General features: G+C 42.9%; 1 pseudogene across 1 annotated transcript; it reads right to left on the bottom strand.

Moving 5' to 3' along the window:
• Positions 1-6,972: 6,972 nt before the first annotated feature.
• On the bottom strand, positions 6,973-12,681 carry LOC308420056 (dnaJ homolog subfamily B member 6-like; annotated as a pseudogene). The gene is made up of 3 exons: positions 12,628-12,681; positions 11,629-11,790; positions 6,973-7,753 (listed from the first exon to the last, which is right to left on the bottom strand). The product of its transcript is annotated as a dnaJ homolog subfamily B member 6-like (transcript).
• Positions 12,682-12,970: the final 289 nt, after the last annotated feature.

Raw genomic sequence — 12,970 nt, 5'->3', positions numbered from 1 at the left:
GGGAACCTCTTTTGCCTGTCCTCCACCAGCTTTCTCTGAGGTTCTCACGCAAGCCTAGAATTGCCACAGGGCTATAACTGGCTGCCCGTATGGAAACTGCTCCATGACTCTGGTCTTTCATACTCAACCAAATAAACTCTCTCATTGTTGAGAGCGCGGGAACATCATGACCAAAAACAACTTAGGGAGGGTGGGTTTGTTTCAGTGACTCTTCCTTAGTGGAGTCCATTATTAATGTCAGTCAGAGCAGGAACTCAAACAGGACAGGAACCGAGAGGGAGGAACTGATGCAAAGGCCATGGAAGAGTGCTGCTTACTTGCTTGCTCCTCATGGCTTGCACGTTTGTCCAATCTCGGTGTGCAACTTGTACCAATATCAATTGAGTTTTGTGTTCTTTGTGTGGGCATTCTGGGGTTGAAGATACTGTTAAAAATCTGGTTGATTATTACAAGTCTCTGGAGTTACCATTTTACAGGGCAAAGGGGATTAGACTAAGAGACAGCAGTTTCTGCAGGCTAGCCACAGGGGGTTGATGGCTTGGGAAAGTGAAACTGTCTAACAGAGGGAACCAGGGCAGACACTACATAGGGCCAAAGAGACTTCGAAGATATGGGTGAGTAGATAAGGGGGAGATAAGGAGACTGAACCCCAGTTGAAGAGCCCTGGTGGCCCATGTCACTAGGAGGGGTTTTTTTATGAAAGAGAGTCAGGTGGGTCAGCACAGAAAAGATGTGAGGACAGGAACAGAGTTGGGATAATGAGAAACCACAGGACTGAGACCTCTCTAAGAGCTGCAGAAAGCAAGTCAAGGCTCGTCCAAAGCCTCCAGAAGGAATCCCACCCTGGTGAGCCGTTTTGGACTTTTAGTAACCTGGTAACTAAGATTATGTGTATGTGCTGTCTTAATCATTACGTATGTGGGGATGTGCTGCAGTTGTCACGGGGAACGGATGCAGAGGGCAGGACAGTGAAGCTCTGCTCCTCCAGTGAGAAAGGCTGGCATATCCAAACCTCAGCTGTTCGTAAGCATAAGGGCATCTTTACCTAGCCCCACTGCCTGGTCCAGGCACAAGCGGCCAGTTTAACGGAGCACAGAGTAGCTGAGCAGGCTCTTGTTCATTCATGATCATCTTGGTCTCCGTTCTGGATGGAAGTAAGATGCATGTTTCTCTGGCCAGATACTCCCCCTTACCGCCACATCACCTTGACTTTTAGACTTTCCTCTACATATCTCCTTAGGAATGTAAGAGAAAAGCTGCCCCCTTTTTTTTTTGTGAGACTAGGACTCTTTGTGTAGTCCTGACTGTCTTGGATTTTTAGGCCAGGCTGGCCTGGTGCCTACATAGGTTTGCATACCAGGGTGTGGCTGGCCAGGGAACCGTTTTCATTGCAGCAGAGAAAGGTCTCCCAGGGTTTCAGGCATGGACAGAATGACCAAGATGTTACAGTTCTCCAAGGGCAATCGGGAACAAGGCAGGTTTCCGGGCCTCTTCTGTGGCTGCCTCTGCCCCAGAGTCCATCGGTGGCAGGCCCCCTAGACGCAGTGGACTAAAAAGTCAGGGCCACTGAGCAGGAAGTGGCTGCACACAAGCTTATGAACCTGGCTGGTTGGTCTGGGTCAAGGTCCAGCTTAAGGAGAAAAAGCTATTCCCTGGAGTGTTATAGCTCAATAAGACAGCCGCTCTCGGACGATCTTTGGTGAAATAACTCGTGCAGTTTATTCTGTGTGCATAGGGCCTTATAAATGTTTGTGGGTGGGTTGGATCTAGAGGCAGGTGCTTTCTAGTGGCTTGGTCTGAGATGTGAAAGGACTTCAGGTGCTGTCCCTACATGACTGATCGTCACAGTCCTCTCAGTGAAGTGTCATGGTCACATGTTCCAGGACAGGAACCTGGTCGGGAGTAGATTTAAATGCCTACCATTCACAATTATGAGAATTGCTGGGTTCCTGAATCTGCTCGACATTACCAGGTCTTCTGTCTGGCAGCACGGCCACTGCCCACAGCCTAAAACTCACAGAGATCCTCCAGCCTCTGCTTCCTGGGTGCTGAGGTTAAAGGTTTGTGCCACCATTGCCTGGCAAGCTAGCTAGTCTTGCATAACACATTTAGAAAGGAGTATCAAACTGTTTTAGATGAAGTCATTATTCCAGACTCTGTTATAATTACTTTTTAAATTTTTATGTACTGTGTGTGTGGTATGTATATGTATGTGTGTATATGTGTGTGTATGTATGTGTGTATGTGTTTGTGTGTATATGCATGTGTGTATGTATGTGTATGTATGTGTGTGTATATATGTGTGTGTTTGTGTATATATGTATGTGTGTATATGTGTGTATGTGTGTATGTATGTGTGTATGTGTGTGTATGTATGTGTGTATGTGTGTGTATGTATGTGTGTATGTGTGTGTATGTATGTGTGTGTATGTATGTGCGTGTATATATGTGTGTTTGTGTATATATGTATGTGTGTATATGTATGTGTGTATGTGTGTATGTATGTGTGTATGTGTGTGTATGTATGTGTGTATGTGTGTGTATGTATGTGTGTATGTGTGTGTATGTATGTGTGTGTATGTATGTGCGTGTATATATGTGTGTTTGTGTATATATGTATGTGTGTATATGTATGTGTGTATGTGTGTATGTATGTGTGTATGTGTGTGTATGTATGTGTGTATGTATGTGTGTATGTGTGTGTATGTATGTGTGTGTATGTATGTGCGTGTATATATGTGTGTTTGTGTATATATGTATGTGTGTATATGTATGTGTGTGTACGTGTGTATGTATTTGTGTGTGTGTGTGTGTGTGTGGTATTTGTAAGTGGCCTGAGCCACAGAACACATGTGGAGGTCAGAGGAAAACTTGAGAATTAGGTTTCCTCCTTCTACCAAGAGGGTTGAACTTAGGTCATCAGGTTTGGCTGCAAGAGGTTTTCTGACTTCTGACCAGTCCAGCCCTCTTACGTTTATTTTCATATCATTCATAATCTCTGCAAACAGATTACAGATGAGCTTCAATTTACTGGTTTCCAAATCATTGATTCTGTTTAGGTGGCTCTGCCAACAAATGCTTACATGGCACATTAGCTAAGCAAACACACATCAGATATAAAGAATTTTTTTCTTTTAAAAATTATATCCTGTATGTGGTGTCTGGATTAGAACGGGCCCCATATGTTTGAATGCTAGGTCCCCTGAGGCGGAACTGTTTTAGAAAGGATTGGAGAAGTGGCATTGTTGGAGGAAGAGTATCTTTAGGGGTAGGATTTGAGGTTCCAAAAGCTCATGTCAGTCTCAGTCTCTCTGTCTCTCTCTCTCTGCCTCTGTCTCTGTCTGACTCTGTGTCTCTGTCTGTCTCTGTATCTCTTTCTGTCTCTCTCTGTCTCTGTCTCTCTGTATCTCTTTCTCTGTCTCTCTCCTGTCTCCCACTGCCTGGTGCCCATGGATAAGCCATGAGCTCCTAGCCACTACTCCAATGACATGCCTGACTGCCACTACCATTCTTTCCCCGTGTCGGTCACAGACTCACCTTTGAACTGTAAACAAGCCCCACGTTAAATCCTTTCTTTTATAGTTTGCTTCTGTCATGACGCCTCCTCACAGCAATAGAAAAGTAACTAAGGCACCACAGAAAATTTCGAATAACTAAAGTATAAAATTTGACAGGCAAGGGAGATGGCTCAGCAGATAAAAGCACCTGCCACCAAACTTCACGACCTGAGTTCAAACCTTGGAGCTTAAGTGGTTGAAAAAGAGATCCAAGTTCCACGAGTTGAGATGACCTCCACCTTGGTGCTGTGACACACATGAATCCACACACATCAACACACACATAAGTAAACAAATGTAATGAAATAAGGAATTTGAGGCATTGTGGCCTGCCTCCATCCACAAAGCCATCATCACAGTCAAGACAGTGGCTACGCACGTCCACCCACAGGCTGAGACTTCTACACTCTGCCCTCCTCCGCTTTCTTCTCCTTGTCCTTTTGGTGATGTGACTATAAGCTAGCTCACATTTGGTGCAATTTCCTGTAAAGGAGGACACACTTTGGTCTTCTTTATTTTTCTGGTTGGCATTTTTTTTCTCTTCCATGTAATTATTTTGAGATTCAGTCATGCGGCTGCACACACTAATCACTCATTATTTTTATTGCTAACTAAAATTGTGTGATGTCAACATAAGCAGTCATTTTTAATCTGTTCCTGCAGCAGAAATTTGAGAATTCTTTTTCTTACACGGAGCTACTAAGAGCATCCTGCTCGGACCTGTGATCCCTGTTAGATCGACACGATTTTATTATTATTATTTGCTTGTGGCTCCATTAGGCTCTGTGCCACCTCTGGGTGTGACAGCTTCTCTACTGCACTGGTTTGCTCCTTTGTCAATGCTCTGTGCATCACAGGCCTGGTTCTCTATTTGTTGCTTGGATCAATATATCTCCTTAAATGTTGATAGTGCAGATTTAAAACCATAGCTTTGAAAGCCTTCAATGCAGGTGCAATTGCCCCCAACTTTTTTTTCGGGGCATTTTGCTTTGTTTATTTTCTGTTTTGGGGGTTTTGTTTGTTTGTTTGTTTGTTTGTTGTTTTGCACTTTCTTGTGAACTTCAAAATTAACTTATGAACTTAAAAACAATAAAGCCTAGTTTTTGTTTCTTTGTTAGAAGAACTGGAGAGAGGGGGCTGGGTGTGGCAGTGAATAAGGTGGGCCTATAAGCCCAGTGTTCAGGAGGAACAGGCAGGAGGATCTCTGAATTTGAGGCCAGCCTGGTCTGCATAGTGAGTGTTGGGACAACCAGGGCTACATACCCAGAGAAATCATGTCAAAAGAAAAAAAAGAACAAGGACGAAAGAAAGAAAGAAAGAAAGAAAGAAAGAAAGAAAGAAAGAAAGAAAGAAAGAAAGAAAGAGGGAGGGAGGGAAGGAAGGAAGGAAGGAAGGAAGGAAGGTAGGAAGGAAAGGTAAAAAGAAGAAAAAGAACTTGAGGGGCTAAATGTTCCGTGGTCGAGAGCATTTATTCTTTCAGAGGTTGGGTTCTCAGCACCAACATGATGGCTAGAAACAGTTTAAGGGTCCAAACACTCTCTTCTGACCTCCAGAGGGACAGGACATGTATATGATTTACAGGCATGCACTCAACCAAAACACCCATAATCATAAAATAATTCTTCTTAAAAACACATTGGAAAAGCTTTGGATATGAGACCAAACAGTGGTTATTAACAAAATCATTCTTTGCCATTTAAAAAAGAGAAACAGAGATGGTTTGTTAAGACAGGAAAGCATGTTGGGTAGTGAGTGGGGAAGAGCAGGTGGGTGGCCAGAGTCCCGGGCCCTTGATAGGACAGGCTCACAACCCACCTCTCCCAAGCATGTTTGCTGCAGACTGTCCTGCACATGTTGCTAGTTTCATGGAGTCCAGGCAATATCTAAGTAGACTTCTGCTGCATCTTTTGATGGCCTTGTGCCAAATCAGTGAGTTTGCAGAGACTCAGCATATGCACAGTGAATGAGTCCTCAGAAGGATGAGAAGGGGTTGTGCTGGCCACAGACATCTTTACGTTCAGCAATGTTTTGTGGTTTCTACTGTACAGCCTTTCCTCTCCTGTCACATGTATCCAGATGTATTTAATATTTTTCAGTCCTATTAAAACAATACGCTTGTAAAAACTCCATTCCCATATTTTTTTGGTAGTATACAGAAATACAATTGATGTTTAGTTATCAATTACACGTTCCCTCAACTTGCTAAATTCACTTGTTCTAGAAATTCTGTTTGGACTCCACTGAGTTTTGTCCATAAATAGTCATAACATTTGTACATAGGGAGCCTCTAGTTTCCTTCTGGGAGATTTGTGACATCTTTAGTTTTAACACTGACTAGGGTCCCCAGGTCGATGCCGAGGAGACACAGGACATTAGGCAGCCCAGCTTTGTCCTCATCTTTAGAGAAGTTCGGTCTATTCTGTTAAGTATAGTGATAGCTGTAGATTTTGTTCTAATAAAAGATGCTTTTCATTAGCTTGAGTTCATTCTTCTCCCTATGGCTAGAGTTTTCGATCAGAAATAAGTATTAAATTTTGTCCAATACTTTTTTAATCTACTGAGATATTCCAAATGTCTTTCGTCTAGCTTGTTGATTTGCTTAGTTAACAAACTGATTTTTAGAAGGTAGATAAACCTTAAATTTCTACAGCTCTAGTTTTTTTTATCCTATTCACTAATCTTTTACCCATTTGTCCTAGAACTACACTGGTTTGTAATATTTTCAGTGGCCATAATATTACTATCCTCTCAGAGCAGAACTTTCACTTCCTGTGCTACAGGTTCATTAGTGACACTTTTACTTTTCTTTCCCATGAAAGAATGCACCAAACACATTCACTTTTTCTTTCTTTTTCTAAAGTAAGTGACAAAAACCCAAATTCCCAACTCTTTTTTTAAACCTAAGCTTACCATTACATATTTTAACAATAGTCAAGCTTTCAAGGTTGCTAGCATCCGTGCACAACTAGGAAACGTCCCTAACATTTACTAAACCAGAAATATATTACCATTGATGCAGTAATAGCTTTCATCACCAAATACTGAGAGTAAAGTTGAGATATTTCTGTAGAAGATCCATCTGGCAATGTTCTTCTCAACAGGCTGACACTACTCGCTCACATTTCAATGCACTGGGAAGCAGCTCCATGCTGCTTCTGAAAACAGTCTGGTCCAAGCACTACTCAAGAGTCACAGGGATCACCTAGATGACATTTTGTCTGTTTAAAGCAAAGTGCATACAGAGATTACAACTTTAAAGACAAAGTCCTGTTGTGTGGTCCCAATAACAAACTCAAAAGTCTGTGACAACAAGGGGCTCCAATGAGCTGTTTTGTAAGTGCATTAAGTGGATTAAGTAGTTATACAGAAAGTTGATTTCATTTGGAATCTTCCAAAGAAAAGTTTCTGCTATTCCCTAAATGGTGCTTTTATGGTTTGACATTTCTGTGAAATGTATGCATTGAATTACTTTGTGGTCCAAGCACAGCAGGTTCTCCTGACCATTCATCATCAAGGACTTTAACTGTCCGTCTTCAGCTTCTACTGTTCATTGCCGTTCTCCACAAGTTTCTTCTCAGTGACTTTTACCATTAACAATCTTAGCTGAAGTTGGTATCAGTTTGAAGTTGCCCATTCCACTGTCCCCAAATGATGTTGCAGAGAGTAAAGTGAGACCCCCATGACCTAGTGACCCGAATGGAGTGAAGCCTATATCAACAGCAAAAAATCCACCTCCAAAAGATGGAAATCCACTGAAGGCAGAGAAAAAGGATCTGGCACCTTGGCTTCTACTTCCTTGAGGACCCCTTTGGTTTCTGAAGATGTCATCAAATTGGTCTTCAAAGAAGTCAAATAAAAATGGGTCTTTTCACCAAAAAAACTCCCTGAATATTGTCTGGGCTCTGGAATGTGAAGCCAAATTCAAATGAACTGTCAAAATGACTTCCTCGTCCTCATCCTCCTTCTCTTCCTCTTCCTCCTCCTCCTCCTCCTTCTCTTCCTCCTCTTCCTCCTCCTTCTCTTCCTCCTCTTCCTCCTCCGCCACCACCATCACCATTTAGTCCTTCTTTGCCGTATTTGTCGTAGATGTCACACGTTTTAGCATCTGACAACACTTCACATGCCTTGGCTACTTGTTTGAATTTCTGTTCTGCTTCTTTATTTTCAGGATTTTCATTTATTTCTTTTTTATTATTCTTAGTATTTTAATTCTGTGGTAGGGTATGGGCATGGGAGTGCAGGTGCCTGGGAATGCCAGAAGCATCACATCTTTTAGAGCTGACTTAGGGGTGGTGCTTGTGAGTCACGCACTGTGAGTGCTGGGAACTAGACTCTAGTCCACTGCAAGAGCAGAAGGTATCCCTAACCACTGAGCCCTCTCTGCTGCCCATTACTATCTATTACTGTACTTTTGTTTTTCTGTTGTCGCTGGAAAACCTTGTCTGGGTAAGCCAGGGAATGCTGGAACTCAGTTTTTTTGCTGTGCTCTTTCTGAGTCTCCAGGTTGTTCCCTGATCTTTTCCCTTCACCAAATTTGTTGTTATCACCAGCAAGTGCATTTTTAACCTTGGGCATTATGGCTTCCAGCTCTAAGAGTCTAAGCCCCTGACTGGCTCTGTGTGCGCTCTGCTTGATGGCCCCTCCTGTCTGCCCGTTAGATCATTCTTCCTTTATCTTAAATAATTTCCTTTAAAATAAGCACATAGGCTCAAGTACTTGACTCTATGTTTGGGGGTGGGGTTGGGGCGGTTCCTCAGCACATCATCAAGAGTGTCTCAGGTAGCAATCTTATAGTCTTTTTTAAATTAATGTTTTAGACTTTTAATTTTTAATTTATTTGTGTATTTTTCTTACATGTTTCTCTATGCCACCATATATATGCCTGCCTTGGTACCTGGCGAGAGTCAAAAGAAGGCCTTGGATCCCCTGGAACGGGAGTTACAGATGCTCGTGAGCTGTATGAGTGCTGGGAACTGGATCCTCTGCAAGAGGACCCTCTGCTCTATCACAGCATAGGAACTCTACCCGTCATCTGACTCCCACGCTCTTCAGGAAAATGTGGGTATCAGAGACCAGCTTACTGGAGTCTGTTCTCTCCTTCCTCTATGTGGATCCTGGAGATAAAAGCCATGTCCTTGGGTTTAGCAGCAAGTGTTCTTATGTAGAGAGAATCTCTGCATGAATGAAGTACCACCTGTCCAAAAAAAAAGCATATGGCCAATGAGCTGAGGCAAGGCTAGAAGATGGGACATTCAGAGAAGAGAGTTAGGATTCTGGGAAAGAGGTGTGAGGAATTCACCCAAACACTGATAGACACAGATGTGTGAACCTGAAGAGCAGTTACTAACCACACAGCAGGACTTAGGATAGAATAAATGGTAATTAAGTTATGAGTCGTCAAGAAACAAGCCAGAGATTTTGGCCTGGGCATTTATTCATGAAATATTAAGTCTTAGAGTCCTTAGATGAGGAACTTTGTCACAGGTCAAATAGCTCCAGTAACCCTTTTCCTCTAAGTCACCTCCCCAGCCTAGATGGATGGTGCTCTACATGTGTTGTAACAGGTGCTTTGTTTGTTTGTTTGTTGGTTTGTTTTTCTTGGTGGGAGTGGGAAAAATAGAAAGACACATTTGTTCCTGTTGCTCTATTTGGGCTAAAAGCAGGAGTGTCAGAAAATAGGAATTCAGTCTCAGCTATAAGATAGTACTATAAAAAGATGGTTTATAAGCAGTAGAAATTCATTTTTCATAGTCCTAAAAGCTTAGAGTTCCCAAATCAAGGTGCCAGCCGACTTAGTAGCTGTTGAGGTCTTACCTCATGTTTCATAGAAGATGCCTTCTACTTGCATCACACATGATAGAAAGGCTGGGGGAGCTTCCTGCAGCCCCTTTTATAAGAACAATAATCTGGTTCATGAAGGCTATACCTAATTGATACCTTGATGCCTTCAAGACCTAACTGGCTCCTCAAAACCTTGCCACTAACCTTACAACACTGATGAGGGTCAGGAGTGTAGCATACCATCATTCTGGCTGGTTACAGTTATTTAAAGTAGTTTAGATTAGGGGTATTTGTTTGTTTGTTTGTACTGAGGGCTATTCTTAAGCAACAATAAAAACTAGAGATATTTAAATAATATTATGTTAAGAACCAAATAGCAAAACCCTAGTGCGATGTAGTTCTGATTAAACGGAGATGGCAGCTTTGGGTTGCTGTGTCTTAGTTACTTTTCTGTTGCTATGATAAACACCAAGACCAAGGCAACTTACAGGAGGAAGGGCTTATTTGGCTATAGCTCTAACAGGATAAGAGTCCATGGTGGCAGAGAGGGAGGCAGCAAGCAGCAGGCATGATGTCAGGGACAGGAAGCTGAGAGAGCTCACCTCTCAACCACAGTGGTGGGCATGAAGCAGAAAGTGAACAGGAAGAAAAAGACAATCAACACTCAAAGATCACCAAGAGTGTCATTCTTCCTACATCAAGGCTGCTCCTCCTAAGCCTCACCAAACAGTGCCACCAACCGGATATCAATGTTCAAATACCTGAGCCTATAGGGAACATTGCTCACCCAAACCACTATGCTATGATTCTTCTCAACACCACCAACCATTCCTCCCTGTTCTTTCTGCTGTCTTAATCTCATACAATTGACTGTCTGCTTGTTGAACAGTGAACAACTTCTGGGCTCTTTATTAAATTCTATCATCTATAAGAAACTAGTGATTTTTCTTCCTAGACTCTACAGCAATATCTTCTCCAATCTCATAAACTAAATCTGAGGCATATGCCTCTAAAAGCTCTAGCCCAGGCAATGGTCTCATCCTGAATTCTTCAGATACTGCTGGGGTGAATCCTTCCACAGCCTTGAACTACTCATCACTGCCAAAAGGTCAGGAATGTAGAAAAGTGTGTCAGTGACTTTTCTCATTGCTATATCTCCATGCTTGACAAAAGCTACTCAGGGAGGAAAAGTGTATAATAGGTCCACTCTCTGTGTCTCTGTGTCTCTGTCTGTATCCCCCCCCATGTGTGTGTGTATGTGTGTGTGTGTGTGTGTGTGTGTGTGTGTGTGTGGTGTTAGCCAGAAGTTTTCTCCATAAGATTGAGCAGATGGGGTTTCCCAGCTGGTGTGGTATTTTCGCTAACAGTTTGAGAGTGCCTTATGGCAGGGAAGAAGGCGTGGTGGCAGAAGCTTGGACAACAGTTAACATGTCATCTTCAGTCTGGAACCAGAGAGAGATGGATGCTGGGGCACTACTCACCTTCTCCTCTTTATTCAGTCCATAAGATATTCATAAGCAGCAGAAATGCATTTTTTATAGTTCTAAAAGCTTAGAACTATGCTAAGCTCATAAGATAGCTACCCCCAAATTCAGGGTGGGTCTTGTCCCCTCAGTTAAACTTCCCTGAAAAGTCTTTTATAGACACAATTACAGGCGTGTCTTTGGGTTGATTCTAAATCCTATCAATTCATCAGCCCAAATTACTGTCACAGAAAGCGATCTCAATGCTGGACTAGGTTGGCTTTGTGCTAATCGTAAACACTTCAGACAAATAACAACGTAGATATGAACTGTCTGTTCATTCCTAAAACACAAAAGGCCAACCTCATTATAATAATGATACTATTTCTTAACTCTAATGAGATATTTTAAAGAGATCTAGATATGCAAATTTGAATTTGAGTATGATGAACAAAATTAACCAGACTCTAGAAACCAGTCCTCGCCCAGATTAACGGTGTTAGTGTGCTTCTTCTGAATTTGTACTTCAGCCTTGACACTCCCTGTAGTTCTTGTCTTTTATGATAGTGGTCATAGTCACAGGTTAGCCTGGAGATACCAAGAATAATGATAAATGAAAATTCTGCAATGGTCAAAGCGTCGGCGGTGGCTAAGTGGTGGTCAGGGTGCCTGATCCAGGAGCTGCCCAGGGGATAACCCTAAGGACCACATGGGCGCCTAGAAAATTAAAAGTGCTTGGCAGTTTTTATTTTGGGTGGCAGGACAGTTCCGTTATTATATGGGGTACTCATTTTTGAAATAGAAGAAGGAAGCTTTGTGCTGCTCACATGCACACTTAGAACACGTTCATCTCCCCACTTCAGCTGAGAAGTGCTGGAATTGGCCAGGGTGGTGCTGTGCCCTCCATATCCATGGATGAGCGGGATGTCCGACAGATGTGCGGTGAGGTAGCGACTGCTGTCATCTACATTATGGGCCAAGACTGGGAGCTGCAGAGACAGGACTCCTTGGATTAATGTCATGTAAATAACAGATGAAGCTGGGGCCTGAGCGGCTGGGACTCTAACTCAAGCATGACTCAAGCATGTGTAATGAACCACACTGTATGTCTCTGCTAAGTGCGTGGGGTGGGGGACATAGAAATAATGCCTTGTGGCTTCACAGACATAAACAAATTAGTGTAAAGATTGGACATACATTTACATACACATACATACATTAATTAATTAATGTTTAAACTATAGATCTCTCGACATTTCACACCAAGCTCTAGGCCTGGCAATCACTACAAATGCTACCACTTTTGGATTTAAAACCAGAAGGCTCTATCAGTGTTTCTCAGTCGGGAACAATTCTGCTCGTGCTTCCCCTGGAGACCTTTGGCAATGTCTGTAAGAAGGTCTTAACTCTGGAGGGAAGTTGGTGTAGGTGCTACTGGAGTAGTTCAATGTAGAGGGTGCAGTAAACATTTTACAAGGCAAAGAAGAAAGTATCCAGTCCCAAAGTGTCACTGGAGATGTTCTAGGCAAGACCGAAGCAGCTCATAGTCCACTGAGGCTTATTCGCTGTGGACACAACCAGGCTTCTGGTAGATACTTGAGTAGCAGGACTGCCCCCCCCCCCCCGCTGCTCACACAGCCTGGATAAGCAGCACACTTCACCCGTGTGCAGGAGCCTGAAACTCTACCCCAGTTATGTAGTCACTTGCTCTTTATAGCGCTGTCTTCTTGTCTGATAGGCTGTGGGTTAAGTATAGATTGGGAAGAACACTGTCCTTAGCTATTTCTGAGGGTATGCCTCCTCCTTTCATCTTCCCTGAGTTATACTCTAGTGTGGTCCTCGATTCCTATTTCTGCTTTCCCGTGATAGCAAATGTCCATCGTGGTCTGAGAATTCCCTGGTTATTATACTTGATAGACAGCCAGGCTGCTAGAGAGAAGGTGATCAAGCTTCTTGGAGAGACTGTTCTGTGGTTTAGTTCCATCTATATAAGGACACGTGGGCACATAATCCAGTGAGGCATGAGGCAAGCCTTTCTGGTGTTCTGGGACATAGGACATGGCCTCTGACACCTGTGGGCTCTTAATATCCCCAACTCATCATCTCAGCAAAGTTCCAAGAATAGCCACTGTATCTTGCAACGTGTTGCCTGGGTTCACAGTATCCAGA

Source organism: Micromys minutus (genome assembly GCF_963924665.1).
Source record: "Micromys minutus genome assembly, chromosome: 4".
Classification (NCBI taxonomy): domain Eukaryota; kingdom Metazoa; phylum Chordata; class Mammalia; order Rodentia; family Muridae; genus Micromys; species Micromys minutus.
The sequence above is the reverse complement of the archived record's forward strand: the minus strand, read 5'-3'. Positions and strand labels throughout refer to the sequence as shown.